Below are 27,825 nucleotides of genomic sequence, written 5' to 3'. Positions count from 1 at the left end.
ATCTATTAACTGCAGATCAAAGAGGAACTTGTGCATTGATTAGTGTTAAGTCCTGTACCTACAAGCCTGATGAATATAATAGTATCTCCTTTGTTCAAGATCATATGCAGAAGGATATTGAACATGTCAAAAGTCTTTGTAAACTTAGTTTATTTTCTTTTTTCTTTTTTTTCATTTTCTAAGTAATTAATGAATATGCCTTTAAGATAAAAGAATGGCTCTCTTAAGTACTGTCTTTATTTTGCTTGCTGTATTAGTCAGCCAAAAAGGTGCTGATGCAAAGTATCAGAACTCCGTTGGCTTTTACAAAGGGTATTTATGTGGAGTAGAAGCTCACAGTTACCAGGCCCTAAAGAGTCCAACTCAAGGAACCATAAGAGGTACTTTCTCACCCACAGTCTGTCGCCATGTGTTGATGCAAGATGGCAGATGATGTCTGCAAGAGTTCAGCCTTCTTCTGTGGTCCCAGCTTCTTCTGATCTCAGCTGTAGGCTGGCATAGTCTAGTCATTCTCCCTGTGGCTCATTTCTTTCTGGGCTCAGCTGCTCTGTTCTCTCCACAAGGTCAGCTATAGCCTATCAGGCTCATCTCTCCTCCCTGGGCCGTGTCTATGGAGCACTCTGTCTTCCTGCATATCTGCCTCTGTGTTCTCCCTCTCCGTGTATTTACTTCCCTGTCCCTGGTTGGGCATCCATTTGTTTAGCCCACAGCTGTAGGCTAGTTGTACACAGGGACTCAAACTGAGTTGCCCTAATGACGTGGTCAAATAAAAGCCTTAATTAAATAAAGTAAAAGTGAAACCTCTGAGTCTAATACAATCTAATACACCCAGAGGAACAAACCAGTTTACCAACACAATCCAATATCTATTTTTGGAATTCATAAACAATACCAAACTGCCACGCTTGCCATATGCATATCTTGTTGTTGCCCATTTTGTCTTTGTGAGCTTATGTCTAGGACATTGCCTCTCCTCACACATCTCCTAGCTGTTGTAGCCATAAATGCCCCTGTGGGAATGGGTGGCAGTTTCCAAGGCAGCATTTGAAGCCCGCAAGCTCAAGCCCATCAGGTTTGGGAAGATGTAGCCTCTGGAGGCAGCTGGCCTTTCTCATTCCCAAGGCCCAGTATATCACAGCTGGATCCCTTTTTGGGGCCATGTAACCCAGACATTTTTGTTTTGGGAAGATTATAGTCCTCAGCATGTAGCTGCCTGCATAAGTTAAGGGTTTAACAACCCTCCGCAGAAGGGAGAGAATGTACAGAGGGTATCATAAACTGTAATCTTCCCAAAACAGTAAATGTCCTTGGTAAACATCCTTCCTACAAGCATAGTAAAAACATCACCAGACTCCATATGTATGCTTCATGTGACCCTAGCAAGAACTCTGTTCCCATACCCTATGGAATATAGTTGTTCTGAAACCCCTTATATATCAATCCTCATATTCTCATCTCTTTGTGGAATGCTGTCTTCATTCTTTCTCTGAACCACTGCCATCAGAGATTCTCTCCTGTCCATAAGTCCCAATAAAGCTTATGCCTGACTAAGTAACAGGTGCATCCTTTGGTCTTGCAGCTGCACAATCTTGTGCCTTTCAGAAGTTGGGTTGTAACAATGTCATTTTACTGTTCCAGACTATGAATAGAGACTCTTGAAAGATTAATCAAATAACTCAAAGTAAGAATTATATATTCTTCTTCAGAAATACTATCCTAGGACAGGTCTCTGCTTAAAAGCTCATCCAAGGAAGTAACTGAAAATGATTGAACAATAGTATCTCCTAAATGATGATGTTTGACTTACATTTCCTTTTGTTGTTTAATATTGTTTGACATAAAGAAGTACTTGGGTGATCTTATTGAAAAGCTTGTTAAAGACGGAAGCTGAAAATCCTACCCAGTTACTGTTCGCATCCCAAATCTTAAGAAATAAGTGTCATTCTTGTGTTCTGTTCATTCATATGAAAAATGTAAGCTTTCCTGTGATAATTACCACCTTCCTTTATTTATAGAAAACCTGTAACTTTGTGAATAGCAAATTGCATACGCTTTTTCAGTTTTCAATCAATATAATAACAATTATTGTTAAAACTAGTGATTAATTTTGAAAATAGCTGACGATTATAAATAGGGATGTCAATTACATGCTAAAAAAATGCAGAGAGAGAAACTATATAATTAAAAACCTGTAATCATGATCTCTTTGTTGAATTAAGCCCATAATTTCCAATGACAGAATTATTTACCCATATAGTTCATGATAATGCTCATTTTGTAAAAGTGTATGCATTTTTTTTAAATGAAAAAGAACAGTATAGCTGAATGAATAAGTATGGGTGTGAAATTACTGAGTTCGAGTCATTTCCTCTAAGAGAGTAGTACTCAGGCTAAATTATAAGATAGTGCTTTGGAAATGGAAACATTCTTCTCTTTAAAAATACTTGGGGGGAAGCAGACTTGGTCCAATGGATAGGGCATCCACCTACCACATGGGAGGTCTGGGATTCAAACCCTGGGCTCCGTATGGAGCTGGCCGATGCACAGTGCTGATGTGTGCAAGGAGTGCCGTGCCATGCAGGGGTATCCTCCTCGTAGGGGAGCCCCAAGCGCAAGGAGTGCACCCCATAAGGAGAGCTGCCCTGCACGAAAGAAAGTGCAGCCTGCCCAGGAACGGTGCCGCACACATGGAGAGCTGACACAACAAGATGATGCAACAAAAAGAAACACAGATTCTGGGTGCTGCTAATAAGGATAGAAGTGGTCACAGAAGAACACACAGTGAATGGACACAGAGAGCAGACAATGGGTGGGAGGGGAAGGGAAGAGAAATAAATAAAAAATAAATCTAAAATTAAAAAATTGGGGGGAGTGAATGTAGCTCAGGTGGTTGGGCACCTGTTTCCTGTATATGAGGTCCTTGGTTCAATCCCCAGTACCTCCTAAAAATATATAAAAATTAAAAATAAATAATAAAATAAAAATATTTGAAGGAATTTGAGGACTCCTGAAGCTTATCTTATATAACATCTTTGAATCTGGAAACTCAGATTTTATTTTTGGTCCCACCATTGGTTTAAGGACAGCAGTCTAGACATACGTGTTCCCTTTCTCTTTTTCCTTATCTACCCTATTTTATAGAGTTTTTGGTAAAGGCAAAATATAAGTGAATCCATTTATCAGTCTCATTTGTAATAAGTAAAATCCAATAGCTGAACTTTCAAATTAGCATATTATTCTCATTTCCTTCCTGCTAAAGCAAATACCAGGCAATAGCTTGGCTCAAACGACAAGAATTTATTGTCTTATGGTTTTGAGGTTAGAAAAAGTCCAAAATCAAGGCATCGCCAAAGTGATGCTATCTCCCATAAGACTTGGTCCTTGGCTTTTCTATCACATGGCAATGTACATAGCAACATCTCTTATCTTCTCTGGGTTCAGTAGACTTTCAGCTTCTTCCCCTGACTTTCTTTCTGTGTCTGAATTTCATTCCGCTTATGAAGGACTCCAATAATAGGAGGATTAAGATTCTTTCTGGGAAGTGGACTTGGCCCAGTGGTTAGGGCATCCATCTACCACATGGGAGATCCGCGGTTCAAACCCTGGGCCTCCTTAACCCATGTGGAACTGGCCCATTTGCAGTGCTGATGCGGGCAAGGACTGCCCTGCCACGCAGGGGTGTCCCCCATGTAGGGGAGCCACACACACAAGGAGTGCGCCCCATAAGGAGAACCGCCCAGCACAAAAGAAAGTGCAGCCTGCCCAGGAATGGTGCCGCATACACGGAGAGCTGACACAACAAGATGACACAACAAAAAGAAACACAGATTCCTGTGCCACTGACAACAACAGAAGTGGACAAAGAAGAACACGCAGCAAAAAGACACAGAGAATGGACAACGGGGGCGAGGGTAAGGGGAGAGAAATAAATAAATCTTTTAAATAAAAAAAAAGACTCTTTCTGATCAGTTGGGCCTTAACTGAAGTAACCTCATCACAAGGTCCTATTTACAATTGGTATTCAAAGCAATGGATTAAGTTAAAGAACATGTTGGGGGAGGGGGTCCAGAGCACCAAGTCATCACACAGGTATTGAATGGATATATCAGCAATATTTATTTGAAGATGAGATTCTTTTTCAGATTTCCTGATCTCTGATTTTCAAAAGTTAATGGCTTAAACAGGCTGTGATCTGGTATTACTGTTTTCTATGTAAGACCTTTTACTTAGAATTCACCCAATCTCTAAAGTTTCAGCTACTACTTATAAGTCTTTCATTCATCAAATATGTTTTAGCATATACAATGTGTCATGTACTAACTAGCTGGGAATGAAGAAGTGAATATACTTTATATAGTAAAAACGAGAGAAGCAGATGTGACTCAACCGATAGATTGTCTGCCTACAATATGGGAGGTGCAGGGTTCAAACCCAGAGCCTCCTGGCCCAGGTGGTGAGCTGGCCCACGTGCTGCGCTGCCATGTACAAGGAGTTCTGCACCACGCAGGGGTGTCCCCTGCATAGGGGGAGCTGCACACATGGAGAGCTGATGCAGCAAGATGACACAACCAGAAAGAGACACAGCTTCCTGGTGCCACCGAGAATACAAGCAGACACAGAAGAACACACAGCAAATGAATACAGAGAGCAGACAATGGGTGGGAGGGGAAGGGAAGAGAAATAAATAAAAATAAATCTTTAAAAAGTAAAATAAAAAAATAAAATGAGTAAAACATAATTCATCATGAAGATAGTACATTCATTCAATTCTTTAAGAGTCCCAGTAAGTCCCAAGTTATGGTATAGGTAAATGAGAATCATTTCACCTTGAAAGGATGAGTACCTTTCCTTTGCAGATGTTAAAGAATAAACTTGAGTACTTTGGGAAGAAAGGTAATTTACAAAGTGAAGAAACCACACAATTTCTTGGTTACACTGTTATTCTTCATGACCCAGTAATGGTTTTGTTTAACCACATGTTCTAGGAAATTCAAGAATTAATATATGTACATGAATCATCCACTCTTTTTCTGTAAAAAAAAAAAAATATATATATAATAATATATATATAAATATAATATAATATATATATAATATATATAATATAATATTTATATATATATATATATAAAACCTCCATCACCTGCCTCTCTCTCATTTCACATTCTTCCTTTTTCATCATTGCCAAGAATTTTGGAAAAGAAACCTCCCACTTATTTTCATTCCCTCACCTCTTATTAGCTCTTCAATCTGCTGCAACCTTCCATAGTTCCTGACTCCTGACATATTAAAAAAGATAACCTTATTTTTGTCTTCCATGGCCCTTTAAAATTCATTTAGAGCAATTTTCCTTGAGATCCAATAGTGAACAAAGCGAAACCCTTGTCTACATAGTTTCCATTCTAGAGGTTATGAAATAAGAAATTCTTATCGCAACTTGTAATACATGAGGTACACAAAAAACACACCCTTCCAAGGAACTTGGAAAGGTCCCATGTTCTTTTCTGCTTGCTTTTAAGTAATAGATGGCCCTGCTATTACTTTAAGTCACAAACACAAGCTCTATTCAATAAATGGAATGTTCTGTCCAGGATAGTAATCACAACTCCAAATTTGTACCAGCTAGGGACTTCCTCAGGTCATCTTCTTCCCTACTTTGCTCCTGAGTTTCCAACAGAATTGGGGGAGGGAGGTATTTTTGCGGACTCAATTGTATACCTGAGTTTGGACATTCTCTTGTCCTGGTCTGCATTCTGGTTGATGTGGCCTCTTCAAGACATTACTTCAGTTAAGATGTGGCCCAACTGAATCTGGCTGGGCTTTAGTCAGGAATACTGTATTCCTTTATAAGCAGAGTGAAAGTCAGATGGAGAGAGAAGCCACAGGGAGAAGCCAAAAGCTGGAACTCAGCAGGCCCCAGAAGAGAAAAGAGAAAAAGCCACTATGTGCATTGCCATGTAACAGGAACCCCAAAGACTGCTGGCCAGCCAGAAGATACTAACACTGGGAAGAAGTCAACCTCCTAGACTTTGAAATTAGGAGCCATAAATTCTTGTTGTTAAGCCAAACCATTGCATAGCATTTGTTTTAACGGTTAAGAAACTAAAACAGGTATTGATAGAAAGGAGGAGAGAAAAGGACAGGAAAAAATCTTACTTTAATTTGAACTATTATAAGCTGACTTTGCACTCTCTGGGCCAGACAGATATTTAGGGATCTTTCTCCTATGTTTTCCATGATCCAGGCTGATGTCTTGATTCTGACAGGTCACTTGAGAGAAAATTTGATAAATGCATTCTCCCCATTAGATCAAGCATTGTAAGGACAGACTTATTTAGTGCTTTGCTGCTTATTTTGCATTCCCAGTGTCTTGCATAGTAATCTCACATACTAATCTCTCATTAAATATTGGTTGAGTTAATAAGTGAAAGATTGCCCCTATATTGCCAAATTCAATAATAACTTTCTGTTTTTATCTAAATCAACATGGGAATGTATTTTGCACTGTTGGTCACACCCTCTTTTATGAAATTCTCTCCTCCCTTCTTCTAGGACATAAATTCTTCCTGTTTTCTTCCTTTCTTGTCACCTCTTTCAGTCCATGTGAAGCCTCTTCTTTTTATATGACTGTTTCCTGAATACCAGTGTTTCTCATTCTGGTGATGAATGTTTGACTCTCTTTTCATATTATTATATACAGTCTCTCTGACCCATTCTTTTGCTTCTAAGTAAGAAATCCATATTTCTAGCCCAAAATTCATTCCTATACTCTAGACCCATATATTCAACTGCCTGCTGAATATCCACAAAAACCTCAAAATCTTCACATCAAATTTGAATACTTCGTCTGTTCTCTGAGATCCCTCTTTCCTGTTGATCTATTTAAGGACGTTAAAGGCATCATAAGATACTCAGTATCTCTAATTAGAAATCTGGGAATATATTCTAGACTACAGTTATCTCATTCAAAATTCACGTCCAAGTGTTTTTCCAAGTCCTTTAAATTTGATCTTTTAAATAGTTACACAATCCCTATCTTCCTCTTACTTTGATCTGTTTTATTTTGGGCCCTATCACTGCTCAGTTCACTTAGTGTGATAAGTCCACCTAACAGAAATCCCATCCCTATCAATCTATCCCCTATGCTGCTGTGAGAATGATCATTCTAAAACTCAAATATAATACCAATTCCCTTCTTGAAATAGCTTCCCTTGTGGCTTTTGAGATAAAGCACAAATTCCTTAACATGAATCAGATGGTCCTTTGTGATCTGCCCCTGACCTATTTCCTGTGTCCCTATTCTGGCCCCTTCCAGTAAGAACCATGCTCAATTTTTTATATTCCCCCAAAGCAGCCACACTATTACCAATTCAATGCCTATACATTTTTTCTTCCCTCAACTTTTTAAAAATAAATTTTTAATTTATTTTTAAAGGATAGATTACATAAAATGTTACATAAAAAATATAAGGGATTCCCATATGCGCCACTCCCTACACCTCCCCCCATCCCCATATTAACAACTTCTTTCATTAGTGCAATTGATGAACACATTTTGGAGCACTGTCACTAAGAATGGATTATAGTTTACATTGTAATTTACATTCTTTCCCACTCAATTCTTTAGGTTATGGCAGGATATATAATGGCCTGTATCTGTCATTGCAATGTCATTCAGGTCAATTCCAAGTCCTGAAAATGCCCCCATATTATACCTCTTTTTTCCTCTCTCTGCCTTCGGCACCTCCAGTGGTTACTGTCTCCACATCAATGACATAATTTTTCCATTGCTAGACTCATATTAAGTCTATAGTAGAATACCAGAAAGTCCACTGTAGTCCATATTTTATTCCCCAATCCTGAGAATTCTGGGATGGTGAATGCCAACTCTGCTTCTAATTGAGAGGGGGCTTCGATCCCATATGGCTGATGGATGGGACTCTCCTTCTTGCAGTTGTAGGCTCCCTCAGTTCCTTGGTGTGGTGGTTGTCCATTCTTACCTCCTTGTTAGTTGTTATGGGAGAGTCCAATGAACTGGAGAGGAGGTGATGCAACTCACTGAGGCTTAAGGCCCAGCTGGCATATGGACAGCCCAGAGGTTCATGTTTCTTGGATGTACACCAATCAACTCCAGCACCAACTATAGGCTCAAATAAAAGGGACAGAAGAGGCATGTGTAGAGAAGTCACATCTGAGTCCTACTCTGTCACACTAGGGTCCACAAACTCAAAGTAGGACCCACTGACAAGGCACGAAACTCAGATACTCTGGTATCTGCCATGACCATAGGACCTGGGTGTCTCCAGAGTCCTCAGCCCCACTATTTGGGTAGTATCTATCTTGGCTGTCTATGAGATCCTGCTGAGACGTGCATAAGCATTGCCTCTCTGATGACCTCCCAACAAACTTTGAAGTCTCTTAGCCATATAAACTCATTTGTCTTTACCATTTATCCCTTTTATTAAAGGTCTTTTTCCAGTGGCATCATAAACCAGTGCTTGGTGGTAATCCCTCAGTGCCAGGGAGGCTCATCTCCAGTAGTTATGTCCCACAATGGGGGGAAGTAATGCATTTATATGCTGAATCTGGCTTAGAAAGAGGCCACATTTGAGCAACATGGAGGTTTTCAGGAGGTAACTCTTGGGCTCCCTACAATACTAGGATAAATTGCAAATTCAAGAGCAAAAGGCTCAAAAGCATAGTCATCAATATCAAGGCCCATCAATGGACCATCCTTCTTCACTAGTCATTGTCCCTGTACTTGAGGGATTGTTGCTATTCCATTAGAGAATGTGGCAGAGCTCCCCAGGATGGCAATTCAGTATTCTTTCAGTTGCTGTGTGAATCTCTACCCACAGGGGCAATGTCCCATGAATATTTGAACATATTTATATACCTTATATGTATGCCCAGGTGAACTTCCTTCCATGTATCCCCCCTCACTGACACTCCACACCAATGATCCTCCCCTGCCATAGTTGTAACCCTTCTGTGATCCAAAACTTCTTAAAAAACGAAGCCAAGAATATTGCCAAATTTGATTAATAGGAAAATGAAATAATAATGATAGGTTTAAATATATGAAATAAGATACATAATTATTTAGAAAAACTAAAACTAAAATAAAGTAAAAAAAATTGAGGTATTAAAAAATGAAAGCTATTAAAATTTTTTTTGACATTTTGCCTTTCATCACTGTAATATCTGTTGTCCTGTGACATTTTCTTCCATTTCTTCCCCTGTGTCTTGCTTTTTTTCCATTTTGTCTTCAAAGAAGTTTTAGGTCACAGCAAAGTCACACAGTGAATATAGGGGATTCCAATATACTCAACATCCTCCTCCCCCCCCTTTCCCCTTCCCTATTAATAACCTTTTTTACATGTGGATGGTACATTTATTACAACTGATGTATAAATATTAAAACATAGCAACCATGGTCAGTGGTTTACATTATAGTTAACATTTTTGTTGAAATTTAGCATGGCCTGAATCCATCATTGCAAGATCATGCAAAACACTTCCATTGCCCCCTAAATACCTACTCTTCCATCTATTCTCTTCCTCCATCCACCTTCTATTTGGAGCCCATGGCAAACACCAGTCTTCACTCTTCGAAGGATGAGATTCTTAGATACTTGCAACAATGCTGAGGACTTGACATGCTAGTCTGTCCTCCCCTATTAGGAACCACCCATGCTCTCAAGAGACACCCTCCATCTGATTAAGACCATATCAGACCTTCTCAGTATGGGAGTCCAACTCCTTCCTATTCATTATGTGGGTCTCCCCCACTGATAAAACACACTATTATGACAAAATGATCACTCACACATTCTATAGAAGACTGTCCCAGGTGTGCTCTGTCCCAAATGCCCCCTCCATCCAACACCATAAACCAGCAACCCTTCTTTATGTCATATTGCTGAAAGAGCTTTCTCAGCATTATAGTTTCAAACATGTACCAGCCAATCCCCAGTGTTCACCTGCTCCCTCCCTCAACCCTCCCCCAGGTCCATAGACTGTCCAAACCATCCTGCCCACCCTATTCCCCTGTCAAACTTGTACCACCCAACCCAATGGTATCCCTTCACTCCTGTCATATGCTTTCACTGCACAACTACTCACTTCCACCTTATCATATATTTCACTAGTATGAGCATTGGCTCAAAATCTTCATCTCCTTTTCTATTTCCTATAAGCCTGTCTTCCAGACTCTAGCTCTCTGAGTCAGCTCAATTTGCTGAATTCATATCAGAAAGGTCATGTAATATTTGTTCTTCAATGCCTGGCTTGCTTCACTCAACATAAGGTCCTCAAAATTCATCCATGTTATCCCATGTGTTAGTACTGTATTCCTTCTTACAGTGGAATAATATTCCATTGTATGTATACACCATAGTTTGTTTAATCTTTCTTCTGTTGATGGGCATTTAGGTGGATTTCAACTTTTGACTACAGTGAATAATGCTGCTATGAACATTGGTGTGTATATATCTATTCGTGTCCTTGTTTTCAGTTCTTCTAGGTATATACCCAGCAGTAGAATTGCTGGCTCATATGGCAGATCTATAGTTAGTTTTTTGAGGAACTACCAAACTGTCCTCCATGATGGTTGGACCATTCTACATTCCCACCAGCAGTGGATGAGGGTTCCCATTCCTCCACATCCTTCCCAACACTTGTAGTCCTCTGTTTTTTTAATAGCCACCAGTCTAATGGGTGTAAGATGGTAACTCATTGTTGTTTTGATTTGCATTTCTCTAATAGCTAATGATGCTGAACATTTTTTCATGCGCTTTTTTATTCATTTGTATTTCTTCTTTGGAGAAGTGTCTGTCCAAATCACTTGACCATTTTTAAAATAGGTTATTTGTCTTTTTATTTTCAAGATATAGGATTTCTTTATTTATGCAAGATATTAGGCTCCTATCAGATATATGGTTACTAAATATTTTCTCCCATTGGATAGACTGTCTTTTCACTTTCTGAACAAACTCCTTTGAGGTGCAAAAGTTTTTAATTTTAAGGAGGTCCCTTTCATCTATTTTTTCATTTCACTGCTCATGCTTCTGAAGTTCATGAAGCCTTTTCCTATTGCAAGGTCCTGTGTAGATGCTTCTGTACTTCTTATATTTAGATCTTTGATCCATCTTGAGCTGATTTTTGTATAAGGTGTGAGGTAGTGTTCCTCTCTCATTCTTTTAGATGTGAGTATCCAGTTTTCCAAGCACCATTTGTTGAAGAGGCCATTCTCTCCCAGTTCAGTGGGCTTGGTGGCCTTGTTGAATGTACAGATGACTGTACATGTGAAGATCTATATCAGAACTCTCAGTTTGGTTCCAATGGTCAGTATGTCTATCTGTGTGCCAATACTATGCAGTTTTGACCACTGTAGCTTTGTAAAGTGTTTTAAAGTCAGATAGTGTGAGTCCTCCCATTTTGTTTTTCTTTTTCAATTTCTTTGGCTATTCAGTGCCTCTTGCCCTTCCAAATAAATTTCATATTTAGTATTTCCAATTCAGTAAAAAATGCTATATTGGTTTTTATTGGGATTGCATTAAATCTGTAGATTAGTTTGGGTAAGATAGACATCTTAATGGTAGTTAGTCTTCCTATCCATGAACAGTGAGTATTCTTCCATTTATTTAAGTCTTCTTTGGTTTTCTTTAACAGTGTTGTGTCGTTTTCTGTGTATGTCATTTATATCTTTAGTAAAATTTATTCACAGGTTTTTAATTTTTTTAGTTACTATTGCAAATAGAAAAAAAATAATTTTTTTCTTGATTTCCTCCTCAGATTGCTCATTATTGGTGTACAGAAATGCTACTGATTTTTGTACATTGACCTTATAACCTGTGACTTTACTGAACTCATTTATAAGTTCTAAAAGCTTTGTTGTAGATTTCTCATGGCTTTCTATGCATTGGATCATGTCATCTGCAAATTTTGACTTCTTCCTTTCCAATTTAGATGCCTTTTATATCTTTTTCTTGCCACAGTGCTTGAGCAAGTATTTCTAACACAATATTAAATAGGAGGGGTGATTGTGGGCATCCTTGTTTTGTTCTCAATCTTAGTGGGAAAGCTTTTGGGATTTCATCATTGTATATGATGTTAGCTGTGGGCTTTTCACATATACCCTTGATCATGTTCAGAAAGCTTCCTTCTATTCCTATATTTTGCAATGTTTTTAACAAAAAAGGGTGCTGTATTTTGTCAAATGCTTTTTCTGCCTCTATAAAGATGACCATGTGATTTTTTTCTTTTGCTCTGATTATGTGGTGTATTATATTGATTGATTTTCTTATGTTGAATCATCCTTGCATACCCAGGATGAAACCCACTTGGTCATAGTGTATAATTCATTGGATGTGTTGTTGACTACAATTAGCAAGTATTTTGCTAAGGGTTTTAGCATCTAGGTTCATTCAAGAGATTAGTCTGTAATTTTCCTTTCTTCTGGCATCTTTGTTTGACTTTGGTATTAGGGTAATGTTGGCATCATAGAATGAGTTAGGCAAAGTTCCTTTATTTCAATTTTTTGGAAGGGTTTAAGCAGGATTGGTGTTAGTTCTTTCTGGAATGTTTTGTAGAATTCACCTGTGAAGCTGTCTGGTTCTAGGCTCTTCTTAGTTGGGAGGATTTGATGATGATTCTATCTCTTTACTTGTGATTGCTCTGTTGAGTTCATAAGTTGCTTCTTTCATCAATGTAGGCTGCTTGTGTGTTTCTAGGAATTTGATCATTTCTTCTAAATTATCCTTCTTGTCAGCATTTAATTTTTCCAAGTATCTTCTTACAACAGTCTTTATTTCTGAGAGGTCAGTGATGATATACCCTTCCTCATTTCTTATTTTGTGTATTTGCATCTTTTCTCTTTTTTCTTTTCAGTCTAGATAAGGGTTTGTCAATTTTATTGATCTTCTCAAAGAACCAGCTTTTGATTTTGTCTATTTTTTTCTAGTGCTTTCTTATTTTCTATTTCATTTAGTTCTGCTCTGATCTTTGTTATTTCTTTCTCTCTTCTTCCTCAGAGGTTAGTTCATTTCTTTTTTACTAATTCCTCCAGCTGTGCAGTTAGGTCTTTGATTTTAGCTCTTTCTTCTTTTTTGATATATGCATCTATGGCTATGAATTTCCCTCTCAGTATAGCTTTGCTGCATCCCATAGGTTTTGATATGTTGTATTTTTATTTTCATTCATTTCAAGGTAGTTACTGATTTCTTTAGAAACTTCCTTCTTGACCCACTGTTTAATAAGAGTGTGTTGTTTAATTTCCATATCTTTTGTGTCTAATCTGGTTCTCTGGCCCTTACTGATTTCCAGCTTTATTCCATTGTGGTCAGAGAAATTACTTTAAATAATTTCAATCTTTCTGAGTTCATTGAGAATTTTTCTGTGGCCTAGCATATGAACTATCTTGGAGAATGATCTGTGTGCATTCGAGAAGAATGGATATCCTGCTATATTTGACTGTAGTGTTCTGTATATATTTGTTAGGTCCAGATCCTCTAATGTATTATTCAAAGTCTTTGTTTCTTTATTAATTCTCTGTTGAGATATTCTGTCTAATGGTGATAATGGTGTATTAAAGTCTCCCACTATAGTTGCAGAGGCACCTATTTCTCCACATAGTTTTTTCAGTGTTTGTCTCGTCTATTTTGAGACACCCTGGTTAGGTGCATAAATGTTTATGATTGTTCTTTCTTCTTGAAGGACTACCCATATTACTAATATATAGTGTCAGTCTTTGTCTCTTACAATAGTTTTGCAGTTAGTCTATTTTTTCTGATACTAGTGTAGCTACTCCCACCCTTTTTGTTTATTGTTTGCTTGTAAGATTATTTTCCAGCCATTCACTTTCAGCCTCCTTGAATCCCTGAGTCTAAAGTAGGTTTCCTGTAGACAGCATATAGATGGGTCATATTTCCCTATCCATTCTGCCAATCTGTATATCTTGACTGGTAAATTTAATCCATTAACATTCAGTGTTATTACTCTCAAGGAATTCCTTATATTAGCCCTATTTTCTTTGGGTTTATGTGTGTCATATGTAGTTTTTATTTCTCTTTTTATCTTTTTGGTTGTTCTCACACTCTCCTCCAACTCTCTCTCCCCCATTTTTTCCTTTCAACCTGCAGAACTCCCTTTAGTATTTCTTGAAGGGCAGTTTTCTTATTGGCATACTCCATTAATTTCTGTTTATCTGTGAATATTTTGAACTCACCATCATTTCTGAATGCCAGCTTTGCTGAATAGAGAATTCTTGGTTGGAAGTTTTTTTCTTTTAGGACCATAACTATGTCATACCACTGCCTTCTTGCTTCCATGATTTCAGATGAGAAATCAGCACTTAATCTTATTGAACTTCCCTTGTACATGATGATTCTCTTTTCTCTTGCTCCTTTCAGTATTTTCTCTTTCTCTTGAGCATTGGACAGTTTGACAAGTATATGGCTTGGAGTAGTCCTGTTGGGATTTATACTGTTCAGAGTATGCTGTGCCTCCTGGACATATACGCCCATCTTCCTCAATAGAGTTGCGAAATTTTCAGCCATACTTCTTCCAACACTCCTTCTGTCCCCTTGCCCTTCTCATCTCCTTCTGGGATGCCTATAACGCATATCCTTGTATATTTTGTGTTGTTATTCAAATCCCTGAGTCCTTGCTGGATTTTTTCTATGTTTTTATCTATCTGTTCTACTATCTGTTTGATTTCAGATGTACTGACTTCCACATTGCTAATTCTTTCCTCTGCCTGTTCAAATATGCTGTTATTTGCTGATGGTTTATTTTTGATTTCCTGGATTGTGCCATTCAGCACCATAATGTCCGTTATCTTTTTGTTATGTTTACAATTTCTTCAGTATGCTCTTCAAGTGTTTTCATGATATCCTTAATCTCTTCCTTCACTTCATTAAGTTGGTCCATGATATCTGTTTGGACAGCTTTGATTAGTTGTTCGATGTTCTCCTCCTCTTCCTGGTTTTTAGTTTATTCATTGGACTGGGCCATGCCATCCTGATTATTGGTATGGTTTGTAATTTGCCATTTGGTCGTCATTTTATCTTAATGGATTTATTCAGCTGATTATCTTCTCCCTCTAGTCTCGGGTTTCACTTAGTTGCTATTTTTGTGTGTGTGTTAAGTTTTCTCTTTCACACTTTGTTCTTTTTATTCTATTTCCTTGTTGTTGTGTAAGTTCCCTTGATGGAAAAAGATTGTGCCCATTCATCACCATCATATCCATTATTTTTTCATGTATGTTTACAATTTCTTCAGTATGTTCTCCTGGTGTCTTCTTAATATCATTATTCTCTTCATTCACCTCATTAAGATGTTCCATAATATTTGATTGGACAGCTTTGATTAGTTGCTGATATTTTGTTATCTCTTCCTGGTTTTTAGTTTGTTAATTGGCCTGGGTCATGTCATCCAGATTCTTGATATGGTTTGTAATTTTTTTGTTGCTGTCTGGTGATCTTCTTATCTTGGTGGGTTTATTCAGTTGATTAGCTCCTCTCTCTACTTTAAGGTTTTATTTAGCTACTGTTTTTCTGTGTGTGTTAAGTTTTCTGTTTGACACTTTGTTCTTCTTGTTCTATTTCCTTGTTGTTTTCTATGTTCCCTTGAAGGAAAAAGATTAGGGCTAGAGAAAATGAAATAGGTAAGAAGAGAAAAAGGATAATAGCAATAATAATAGTAAAAGAAGAGGAACTGTGTAAGGCCTGAAAACTTAATATTTAACTCATGTAAGCAGTGTAGAGTAATAGGAATAAAAAAGTGGAGTACCCACAATGAAATGGGAAACAAATTAGAGAAAAATATATAGAATGAATTGAAAGGCCAAGATGATGAGGAGAGAGGGAAAGAGAAAAGAAAGGCCAAAAAGAAAAAAAGGTTAATAAAAGAAAGAAAACAGAATGGACAAGATAGAAATAATAACCAGAAAAATCAAGGACTAAACAAAGAGAGGTGGAATGTTAGAACAACAACAGAAAGCAGAAGATAGAAAGATGAAGGAAAGAAAAGAGACAAACCAGTATACACAGAATAGGGGAAATCAAGGAAGAGGAAACACAGCAAACAAGAAACAAGCCAGCAGCACCTAACAAAAAAAGGTAGAGGGAGAGGAGAAAGAGGAAAGAAAAACAAGAAAACAAAACAAAACAAAACACACGAGCATGCAGTCAAACAAAAAACTAAGAACAGCCTTCCTTCTTAGGCCCTTGTGGAGCTTCTCAGGCTGCCAGTGTTCATCAACCAATTACCCTGCAGCCTTCCCTCTGCAGGCTTTGAAACAGGTTTTAGTGAGCAAATTAAGTCAAAAACTTTTTTTAGATTACCTTTTTTTTAGGACAAATAAGAGACCAGAAAAAAGCTAATACAAAAATGATGGCTATTTTCCCTGTCCTAAAGTATCAGCTGGATGTTTGATATCCCAGTGGATCACTACTCTAAGAAGAGCCAGGAATCAAACTAGGGACCTTGTACATTTGAGGTGGTAACTCCTCCACTGAGCCAAACTTTCTGGTTGGGTCAGTTAGCTCCTCAAAAAGCTATCCAGTCACTTTCCCTTGGGCAGGTTTGACTTTCTACATTTGGATAGATTCCTGCTGATTAAAAGTCTGTCCCTGACTCTTTTCTATTCTTATTTCTTTCTCTCCCAGGGCAGCAGAATGCAATAGCCTGGGTGAGGGGATCTCCTCTCACCTCTCCAGGTCTGATTGAGTTCCCTTTTGAAATTCAAATGGGACCTAGGTGACTGAACTCACTACAGGAAAGTGACTCAACCCTCTTCCAGACCACTCCTTTCTCCCAGGGGATCCTAAATAGGCTCTTGGAAGCTTATTAAGCACTTCCTACTGCCTGCCTCCCTTAGGGGAATTGAAATTTTGAAAGCATTTCAGCACAAGACCAGTCAATTGCCTGACTCTGCCCACTCCCAGGCCAAATTTCTATCCCAGGGCGATTACATAAACCCGGCTGCCTCAGCAGATTCACCTCTCCGCTTTTCTGGTGCAACTTCACGTCTTGAGGGTGGGGCTTAGCTGTTTTGCAGTTTCCAGACTCCGGCAAAAAGCTCTGGGTTTTACCTTGAACAATTTATCTCTTTGTCCAGCTCTGTCCAGATCATGCCCTGAAGCCTCCTGCTCTGTGGGTTTCCAAAACAGCTCACTCAGGGATGATCTTGCCCCTTCTCAGCCATTTTTTGTGAGAGAGGTGGAGAGTGCACACTTAAACTGATAACCATCTTGCTGCTTCTCTCTCCCATCAACTTTTTCATCTTCCAAAATTCCAAATAATTTATCATGTTATTCAACCTAGAATAGCAAGTAGACCAATTCCTTTCACATTTCAAGGTTTCAACAAAGCCTTCTCTGAGAAACATTCTCTAATACCTGTTGTAAGGTAATTTCTCCTGTCTCCCAAAGCTCCATCTGCATATGTCTATTTTAGGTCTGAGAACATTGCATTGCTGTTTTTCCCCATGTCTGTTTCTTTATCACTGAGTTAAGCAAAGGTAATAAATTAGAGGTGTGTGATGTGGCACAGACAATGGAGTAGAATCTTTTCATGACCACCTACTAACCACTGACCTAAGTTAGGGAAGTCATTTAATTTATTGTTCTTCATATCCTCATCAGTAAACTGAATATATTAATATTTCCTATTAATTATGGTAAGTATGACCAAAGTTTATATGTTTATTTTTTTACTGTAGTTATGTTAATATTTGGTATGTCTGTTTAAAAAGTTCAAATGATGGAAAATGTAGCCCCTTAATCTAATATATATAATATCCTGCTCTTATAGTCTACTGTAGTAAACTAAGTGTTTTCCCAGAATAACATCGGGAGTTACCAATATTTAACTAAAACGTTAATGGTAATAAAGAAAGAAGAGAATACTAATAGACATTTATAAGGAGATTCACTTGATAATTTGCCTGATATTTTGTTTACCCTCTAACTCAAAAGAGCAATCCTCAAAGAAAGAGAACAAGGCAAAAGGAATCTTTCAGAATTTAAGCCCTGTTTTTGTATCATCTCTGCGCAAAAGTACAATATATACTATGCCACTGGTGTATACAAATGGTTGAGAATCACTGCACTCCCGGTTTAACAACTATTAAGTAATTACTAAAGGTCTAACTAGACAAAAGAATATTGAAACAAACCCCACCCTCAGGAAACAATAGCTCGATCCTGTCAATAAATACAAGCATTTCCAACTAACTTTACTTTGAGAGTGTGATATGTATAAGCACAATCTGTATAGTTTTGTCAGAACTAATAAAATACATTTCTTTAGCAAATGACTTGGTGATGACTTTTTTCATTGTTTTCAGCTTCTAACTTAAATCCATTTGTATATCTAAGGTAGTCACACTGTTTTCTACTTACACATCTTTTTCTTAGCTCAAGAAATTGTGTCTTAATATTTTTAGGATAGTTAAGTGTTTTTAGGATAATTAATAGCATTTCTTATATTAAAAATTTCAAAATATTGTCTAACACATTTTCACTGTATTCAGCTTTTTTGAAAAGTAATTTTAATTATGCTATTTTCCTTTTAACCAATGATTATCATTTCTCATTGTATTTCCAAACAGAATTCACTATCTTCTATCAAGTATTCTACAATTAGATGTAAAATATCTGGGAACACCTATCAGGCACTACCTGATCAAGGCTGGTATCAAAAATGTAAAAGTATTTAACCATTTTACATTTTAAAAGAAGCTGTGACAAAAGGTTAATAGAAACTGACTTATTCTTATACAAATGTCTATCTAAATACTACTTTCAATAGATGGTTTTCATCCACTTAGTTCAGTTTTTGAAAAAGGTGGGTTTTAGGCAATATACTATTAAATCCAAACAATTACACAAGACACAGCTAACTTTTTGCTCTGATTGCAGTTGGTCACTTCTTTCTTTCTCACGGTAAGTTCTCTCTCCATTCTTCCAATTTGTTCTCAAAGTTGTCCTGTTTCTCTTTCTAGAACAGCAATTACCTTTAACAGTACTTTTTCTTTCATACTTTTCTCAATTTTCAACTCAAGAAGGTCAGCTTTTGTGGCCATGACCGCCATGTCAGAATTTCCTTTATCTTCCATAGTAAGCAACTCTTCAAAAGAAGCAGCTTGAAACTGGAAAGGTGTACTTGCTTCACGAATTTCACCCTTGTGGGTAGCATAACAGAACTGATAAATTTGTCCTTCATTATGGAAATGGTAGTATCCTTGAAATGTTAGTATTGAACTGTTATCCTCTACATAATGTTCAGAAATAGGGGACCATAAACACATATAACAATTGCATGCAGTACTCCGTCAAATCTTAAATATACCAACCCAATCTTCTAGATCTGGGTGTTTTATGGAGTTTAGGTGTAATGACATTCCAGGTGTGCATTAGGAAGATAACTCTCAGCCACATTTTGAAAGATGACGTGTGCAAAGTTGGAAGTCTGCAATGGACCTTCTTGAAAGGAGGTCACTGTATATCCAGTGAGGGTCTCCTGGACAGAGGAAAGGCTTCTGAGACAGAGACACCATTAGCCACTGAAACTCTTCTGCCACCACCAGCTTCCCTCCCACAGACTAGTAACACCTTTCCTCTGGTTTTTATATGTTAAAGTGCTTACAACAGTGCACTATTTACTATTATTAGTTTTATTTCTATGCCCAGAAAGACCCTCAAGTATTAGTTGAATGAATGAGTGGATTCATGAATGGACAAAAGTTTAAGTGATTAATTTTTGGAAAATTTTAAATGTCTAAAATGTACTCAAATAGATCCTCAGAGTGCACGCTCCTGATCCACTCCCCAAATTAAAATAGGTTGCCCCTGTTATTCCTTCTCAGAAAATCCAGTTCTTCTTCTTGTGATGATTTATTATAATTAAGAATATATATTTATCACTAGGTATGTGTTTTTCTATGCTTTTTTCATGTTTTTCTTCTCACTCACGTCCATTTTGTTGCCCACTGTTTCCTCAGTGCCTACAGCAGTGCAGGGCACATGGGAAGAGCTCAATGGACATTTGTTGAATGCATGGAGGCACAAAGTTTAGTGAGTAGAATTCATTTTTCTTAGATGTATCAGAAAGTGTTAGTGCCGCTGAATCATCCTAATAAATAGGAGTTATCACGCTATTCATGTCAAGTTTTACAATCAAAAGTTCCGTACCAGGGAAGCAGATATGGCTCAAGTGATAGGGCTTCCACCTACCAAATGGGAAGATCCAGGTTCAATTCCTGGGGCCGCCTGGTGAAAAAGAAGAGAAAGCGTGCCTATACAGCAATCCAGTACCCTTGTGGTAAGCTGAGTGCCCATGTGAGTGAGTCATGCAGCAAGATGATGACACAACAAAAGAGAGATGAAGGGGAGAGTCAAGGTGAAGCACAACAGAAACCAGGAACTGAGATGGCACAGTTGATAGGGAACGTCTTATTATATCAGAGGTCCCTAGGATTGAATCCCAGTGAATCCTAGAGGAGAAAATATGAGAAGAGATGACAAGAAGAGAAATAGATACAGAAGATCACACAGGGAATGGACACAGACAGCAAAAACAGCAGCGCGGGGGAGGGGTAGGGAAAAGGAGGAGAGGGGAAGTAGGGGGTGGGAGGGGGGAGGGGAGGGGAGGAGGAGGGGGGGAGGGGAGGGGAGGGGGAGGGGGGATTAAAAAGTAAAAATAAATCTTAAAAAAAAAGTTTGGTCCTAGTTATAGTGTTACCTGTATTAACTCTTAGTATTTACGTAGTACTCACTTTTCATTATTTAGGTTTGTTATCTCCACTCCTATTTTGTTAATCATAATGTACATATTTTAGTAGCAATATGCCTCAAATCCATTTTCAGAAGGAGGAAGGAAAGAAAGGGAGAAGGGAAAAGGAGGAATTGATTATTGTTGATAATAGTGAAAGTACAAGACCAAAGCATTCCTAAGATCTAGGACCTGCTCATCAAGAAAGCTGTCAAGAATCTAAATGTTAATTATACTCTTACTAATAAAAGACATTTGTTTAGTGTTTTATAATGTATAAAATTGTTTCTTATACTTTCTCTTGTCCTATACTCATCACAGATCCAAGGGGTAGTTAATACATAAATGTAGGTCCACATTTTATGTATGGGCCAGTTGAGGCCCAGAAAAATTGTATGATTTGTTCAAGTTCTCACAGCTGTTGAAGTGACTGAGCTTTAGCTCAGATGTGGATCAGTTTTGCCAAGCCCATTGCTCCTTTAGGATACCATTCTACTTCCTTCATTAAGTGTGTTATGAAAAAAAACTAAACTAAAAAGGGGCTTTTTTTTTTTTCACTTAAAAAGGACTTTTATTCTTCTAATTTTTAAGCATTTTATTGTATTAACATATATAAAACTCAAAATTCCCCATTTTAACCACTTTCAAGTGTACAATTCAATGTTATTAATTACATTCACAATATTGTGCAACTATCACTAAGTGATAAAAACTTATAGGCATGAGCTATATTTCTTTATAGATGTTGGACCTGTGAGTGGCTAATTTTTGTGCTTATTTACAAAGGTACACTCATCTTTAATATCAGTCTAAAGTAAAATTTATGATTGTTTCAGGATGATAGTTCATTTGAGTTTTGATTTATGAATGCTTCGACTGACTAATTTGTTCTTATGCAGAGAAATAATCACTGTAAGATAGATTTAGCATGAGGAAAATTACATTTGTTTTTACATTTAATTAAACATCTCAAGAATATATTTACAAAATTACACTGTTGCTTTATAACCTTAGAAGCTTGTTCCTTCCTCGTTAAGACCTTTTCCTCCAGTAGGGTGTTACATGCTTCCAAGGACTGGATAAATTGAACCATCTGACATTACTTTCTTTTGAAAGGTCAACAGGCTTCCAGACTTTAAAATTTATAAAGTTTGAATCTTAATTCTATTAAGAATTTATTAAAATCTTTTAGAAATTTATTAAAATAGGTATCTAATGAGGAAGAGGCTGCTTACACAGCACAATAAATGCTGTTTATATCTGAGTAGAATATACAGTTAAAACACAGGACCAACATTTTGTAGCTTTAAGGATTTATTGCTGGAGTGAGTATTATGAATTTCAAGTTGTTGGGAGCTAATGAGACACTAGATTTCCACTTTTTTGTTTAGAAACTCACCTACCTTTTCCCCGCCCCCAAATTAGGTTATTTTGTGACTATTTCTTAAGTACCATGCATCTTAAAATTCAACCACAAATTTCAATTTGAATGGATTTCATGTCCAGATTCATATTTTTATCATATTTGATTTACATAATCAAATGACTGCCTTCCTTTCAAGACCAGCATGTGCATAAATGAGACATTTAAACATCCCGTGGTAAGTCCCCACTGCCCAAAAATCTCTCTCCAAATTTGGAATTGGGAATATCACTCTTTTCCTAGTGTTTTCAAACTCTAGATGCATATTTAAATTAAACTCAGAAACTTCCGGAAGTAGTAAGAACTGAATAAATTTTTGTATAATACTCAAATGTTAGATAACACCTCATGGTGATTAATCCTTAAGAACAGGATTTTAGATAGAGTCATAGACAGGAGGAATGAGGAAGGAGAAAAGTTTAAGTTTGGGTTAGGACAACCTTTTCTAGATCTAAAATGAAGATTGGAATTAACTGAAACCATATTTCCCCCTTCATCTTGCCTTGTGCAGCATGTGGCTAAGCTTAAGTGGGCTGTCCCTTGAAGGGATTTTTCATTAGGATTCTTTTAGGAGATTGAAGACAGGAGATACTCATCACATAAAATGCCAAGAAGAATACGTTTAGCGTGTACCTTTGGGTGCGTGCTCCCACGCGGGCATGAGTTTAGCATGAACTTTTTTGTGTGTACAAGCCTCAAAAGAAATCCATGATTTTAATTCCCGATTTTATCTTCTGCAATTACAGTGTTTTATCTTGTGCTTGGCAAACGATAACGTCTGCAGCGCGGCCTTTAAAAATGGGCGGGGCTGCGCTGAGGCCAGCACTCGGCAGCCTTCCCCCAGCAGCCTGGGGGGGCTGCGGCCCCAGGACCCCGCCCGGGGGCGGGCCTGAGGCTGAGCGCTGTGGGTGCGGACTGAAGGTGCAGCCTCAAGGTGCATCCTCTGGGTGGGCGCGCCGCCGGGGCCCATGGATATCAGCGGGCCACTGATATTCATCAAGCTCTTTGGTACGAGGAGCTGAAGTTGCCCTCCTGCGAAGGCCAGTCCGCTCTAACAAGGCTCAGACTGGATTTTGCGGACTGAATTGCCATTTGAGCAATTGCTTACTGCTCTGCCCTTCTGCCTGGCGTCTTACTATTTGCTGGACCTGATGATGGATCACTATGACATCTCCATAAAGCAGCTGCATTTAGTTGCTCTTTCCTGTATGCTTCTAGCAAGTAAATTTGAAGAAAAAGAAAAGAGTGTAAACTACTATGTAAACTATTATCTATGTGATGCAGCAATGCTCCAAAATGTATTCATCGAATGCAGTGAATGTGCCACACTGATGAAAGAGGTGGTTGATGGGGTTGGGGGTTATAGGGGATCCTCTTATATTTTTTGATTGTAACAATTTTCGTGATCTATGTATTTTCAAAAAATACAATTTAAAAAAATGATGGTGGGATGGGGAGTGGGGTATATGGGAACCTCTTTTATTTTTTTATGTAATGTTTTCTCTGATCTATTAACTTTAAAAAAAGATAATTAAAAAATAAAATTTAAAAAATGGAATCATAAAAAAAACACAAGATAGTGTGCCATAGTTGGAGTGGCTCAAGAGCCTTACTATTAGCAAAACAAAAGTTATTTTATATATATGGTGCTATTATTATTAGAAACCTTTCAGTGGAACTTCTGCCTTCTGACAGCTGCCCTTTTCATCTAGTATTATCCCTCTGAAGCAGTACATGAAATAGATCTTTTTTATACTTAAAAATTTTTTTTATCTTTAAAGAAACTTTAGGTTACATGAATGTTACATTAAAAATCTAGAGGATTCCCATGTGCCCACTCCCTAACCCCCACACACTTTCCCACATTAACAACACCCTTCTTTAGTGTGCTACATTTGTTACAGTTGATGAACACATATTGAAGCATTGCCATCATGGACTATAGTTTACACTAGTTTACATTCTGTCCCACACAGCTTTGTAGGTTATGACAAAATATATAATGGCCTATATCCGTCATTGCAATGGCATGCAGGACAATTCCAATGTCCCAAAAATGCCCTCGTGTTAACATGTATTCTTCCCTGTCCCTCTCCTCAGAACCTCTGGTAGCCACAGCCTTTATATCAATGATAAGAGTTTTTCCATTGCTAGAATAATTATAGTAGAATAATTATAAGTCTACTTTAGTCCATTGTTCATTCCCACTCTTGACGATTTGGGGATAATGATGCCCACTCTGCTTCTAATTGAGAGGGGGCTTAGATCCTGTGGGGTAAATGGATGGAACTATCTTGCTTGCAGTTGCAGACACTCTCTATTCCTTGGGATTGGCAATGCTCATCATCATCTCCTTGTTAATTGTCCTGGGTGAGTCCAGTGAACTGGAGAGTAGGTGTTGCAACTCTGCTGAGATTCAGGGCTCAACTGGCACATGAACAGACCAAAGATTGAAGTCTCTGGGACATATATTTATCAAATAAAGTACTAATTATATGTTCAAATAAAAGGGACAGAAGAGCCATCTTTAGGGCAACTATAAATGACTCTAACTCTTACATTGGGGAACATAAATTCCAATGTAAGGCGCACTGACAAGGTGCCAAATTCTTGAGCTTGCCTGGCTTGCTTATAATGTCTGGATGTCTCTGGAGCCCTCAGGAGCCCTCCTATTTGAGGCACTGCTTACTGAGACAGTCAATGAGATCCTGTTGAGACCTGCCTAAGTTAACCTCTGGAATGACCTCCTGGCTCACTTTGAAATCTCTTAACCATAAAAACTCATTTGTCTTTACCACTTCCCCTTTTTGGTCAGCGTCTTTTACCAGATGCATTGCTAGTTGGCACTTGGTAAAAATCCCTTGGTGCCAGGGAGGTTCATCCCCAGGAGTCATGTCCCATACTGGGGGGAAGGTAATACATTTATATTCTGAGTTTGGCTTAGAAAGAGACCTCAGTTGAGCAATAAGGAGGCTTTCAGGAGGTAACTCTTAGGCAATATATAATATTAGGCTAAGTTTCAATTTCACAAGAAAAGGTTCATAAGTACAGTCGTCAATATCAGGGCATTGCCTAATGGTCTATCTTCCTTCCCTAGGCACTGCCCTTGCATTTGGGGGATTTTTACTGTCCTATAAAAGAATGTAGCAGAACACCCCAGGAATGGACTTCAATATTCTTTTGATTATTGTGTGGATCTCCAACAACCAAGACAATGCTCCATGAACACTTGAACATATGAATATGCCTTAGAAGCATGCTCCAGGTGAGCCCTACCCTATGCATCCCCCATCAATGATACCCTGCACCAGTGATCCTCCCCTGCCACTGTTGTGACTTTTCTGTGATCCAAAACCTCTTGGAAAATGAAGCCAACAAAATAACTAAATAAAATTAATAAGAAAATTAAACAATAATAATAGTTTTAAAAATAACAAATAAAATACTAAAAAAGTTTTAAATTAAAATAACAAAAATTTAGACATTGCATCTTTCATTACTGTAAGATCTGTTTGTCTTATATATACAGTGATATTTTCTTCTGTATATTCCCCCAGTGTTTTTTTTTTTCATTTTATCTCCAAAGAAGCTTTAGGTTACAGAAAAGTCACCCAGAGAATAAAGGCGATCCCTATATACCCAATGCCCTCCCCTTTTCTCCTCTCCCTTATTAATAACATTTTACATGCAGAATGTACATTTGTTACAGTTGATGTACAAATATTGAATCATTGCTACTAACCATAGTCAATGGTTTATATTATGGTTTACATTCTGGACCGTACAGTTTTGTAGGTTTTAACAAAATTTAAAGTGTATCCATTATCGCAAGATCATGCAGAACAATTATAATGTCCTAAAATGCCCTATGTTCCATCTATTCTTTTCTTCCCTCCCTCTCCCCTCAGAACCTATGGTAACCACTAAGTGTCAATTTTTGAAGGATAAGATTCATAGTTACTTGCAATCATGTTGAAGGCTTGACATATGGGTCTGTTTTCTTTTATTAGGCACTGCCTATGTACTCTAGGGATTCTTGTCCCTCTAATTGAGAACAAAGCAACCAGCCCAGGATGGGAATTTAATATGAAATAGAGCTTCCTGATGGCTAACCAATAATTTGTTTGGAAAAAACTATAACTCTATAAGCAAGTATGTGGATTACTTCCTAGACATATCTTTGCAAGATTATGCCTTTCTAAATTACGTATGTTCTTTAGTAGCTGCTGCATGTACGGCTTCTTCAAGAATTTCACTTTGTCGTTCTCCAAGACTGCATCATCTTACTGCTTATTCCTGGAATTTCTTAGTCCAATTCATTGAATAGCTATTGATCACTCGTGATAACGATGTGAACGAAGCAAACAGAGGAAACAGACAGAAGTACCTCAGTCAGCACAACTGAGTTTGTTCCTAAGACAGCCACCTGACCCTCGTGGCCAAGTTTACTTTCAACATCCTCAGTTATCTCTATCAGGCCCATCAGACTTCTCTGCAGTATCCACCATCCTGCGTCAGAACAACCAAGCTGTCAGCTAATCATATCTACCACACACACCTCATCTTACACATTATAGACATGCCCTGCTGGCTTCCAAACTAGTGTTCAGGGCCCTGGACATGTGCAGACTGGTGTTGTGATGTCATTAGCCATACCAGTAGAAGTCGAGCCCTGTCTTTTTCTTATAACTGGCATTATCAGATAAATAAACGTTCCCTTTGCATCACTCCGTGTTTTGAAAGGTGAAGGCAACACCTGACCTAGATTGCTCTGTGTTTTGAAGCTTTGGAACAAGCTTTATTGAAACTTCTCTTCAAAAGGAAAGGGAGCCAAATGATATCAAAACACTTCAGATACAGCTCCCAGAAGACGGAATATTCCTTCTAGTGCACCAAGAATTCCTGGTAGGACTAAGCAAACACTTGAGCAAATCCTATTATGTCAAACCTATTGCAGCAAATCCCTGTATGACAAAGATTTTCCAGCCTTGGCTAATGGTTGAAATATTTCAAAAATAATCAATACAACAGAAAATTTGGACAAACTCCCATATTGAGATTTGAGCTATGGTAGGCTCTGGCTTAATGTCTTACAAGTCAAAGACAAATGTTTATCTGTGGACTTGCCAAACAGTCTTTAATGAAGGAAAGTTACAGTATTAATTTTTGAAGAGATCCTTTTTTTTTTATTCTGCAGTTTTGAGCTTTATTTTTGATCTACAGATGACTTTTTGACTGTTTAAACTCATGAATTGCTGTGCTATACCAATCTGAGCAGTAAAAAAAAAGAAATTTTTAAATGATTCTGTATAACTTCTTATCAAAGATAGTATAACTATCTGGATTGTTGTATTAAAATGAAGGATGGGGGAAGGAAATGTGACTCAACAGATAGAGCATCTGCCTACCATACAAGAGGTCCAAGGTTTTGATACCTAGGGCCTCCTGGCTCATGTGGTGAGCTGGCCCATGTGCAGTGCTGCTGCACACAAGGAGTGCTAGCCAATGCAGGAATGTCCCTGCATAAGGGTGCCCCCTGTGCAAGGAGTGGCCCTCTGCAAGGAGAGCCACCCCATGTGAAACTGCAGCCCACCCAGGAGTGGTGCCATACACACGGAGAGCAG

General features: G+C 38.0%; 1 pseudogene; it reads left to right on the top strand.

Annotated features, from left to right (window-relative positions):
• The window catches only part of LOC101419341 (cyclin-J-like), a 75,467-nt pseudogene extending 48,519 nt beyond the window's left edge, over nt 1–26,948 (top strand).
• Nucleotides 26,949–27,825: the final 877 nt, after the last annotated feature.

This window comes from Dasypus novemcinctus, chromosome 12, assembly GCF_030445035.2.
Source record: "Dasypus novemcinctus isolate mDasNov1 chromosome 12, mDasNov1.1.hap2, whole genome shotgun sequence".
In the NCBI taxonomy this organism is placed as follows: Eukaryota; Metazoa; Chordata; class Mammalia; order Cingulata; family Dasypodidae; genus Dasypus; species Dasypus novemcinctus.
Note: the sequence above shows the minus strand (reverse complement) of the source record. Positions and strands in the feature narration are given on the sequence as shown.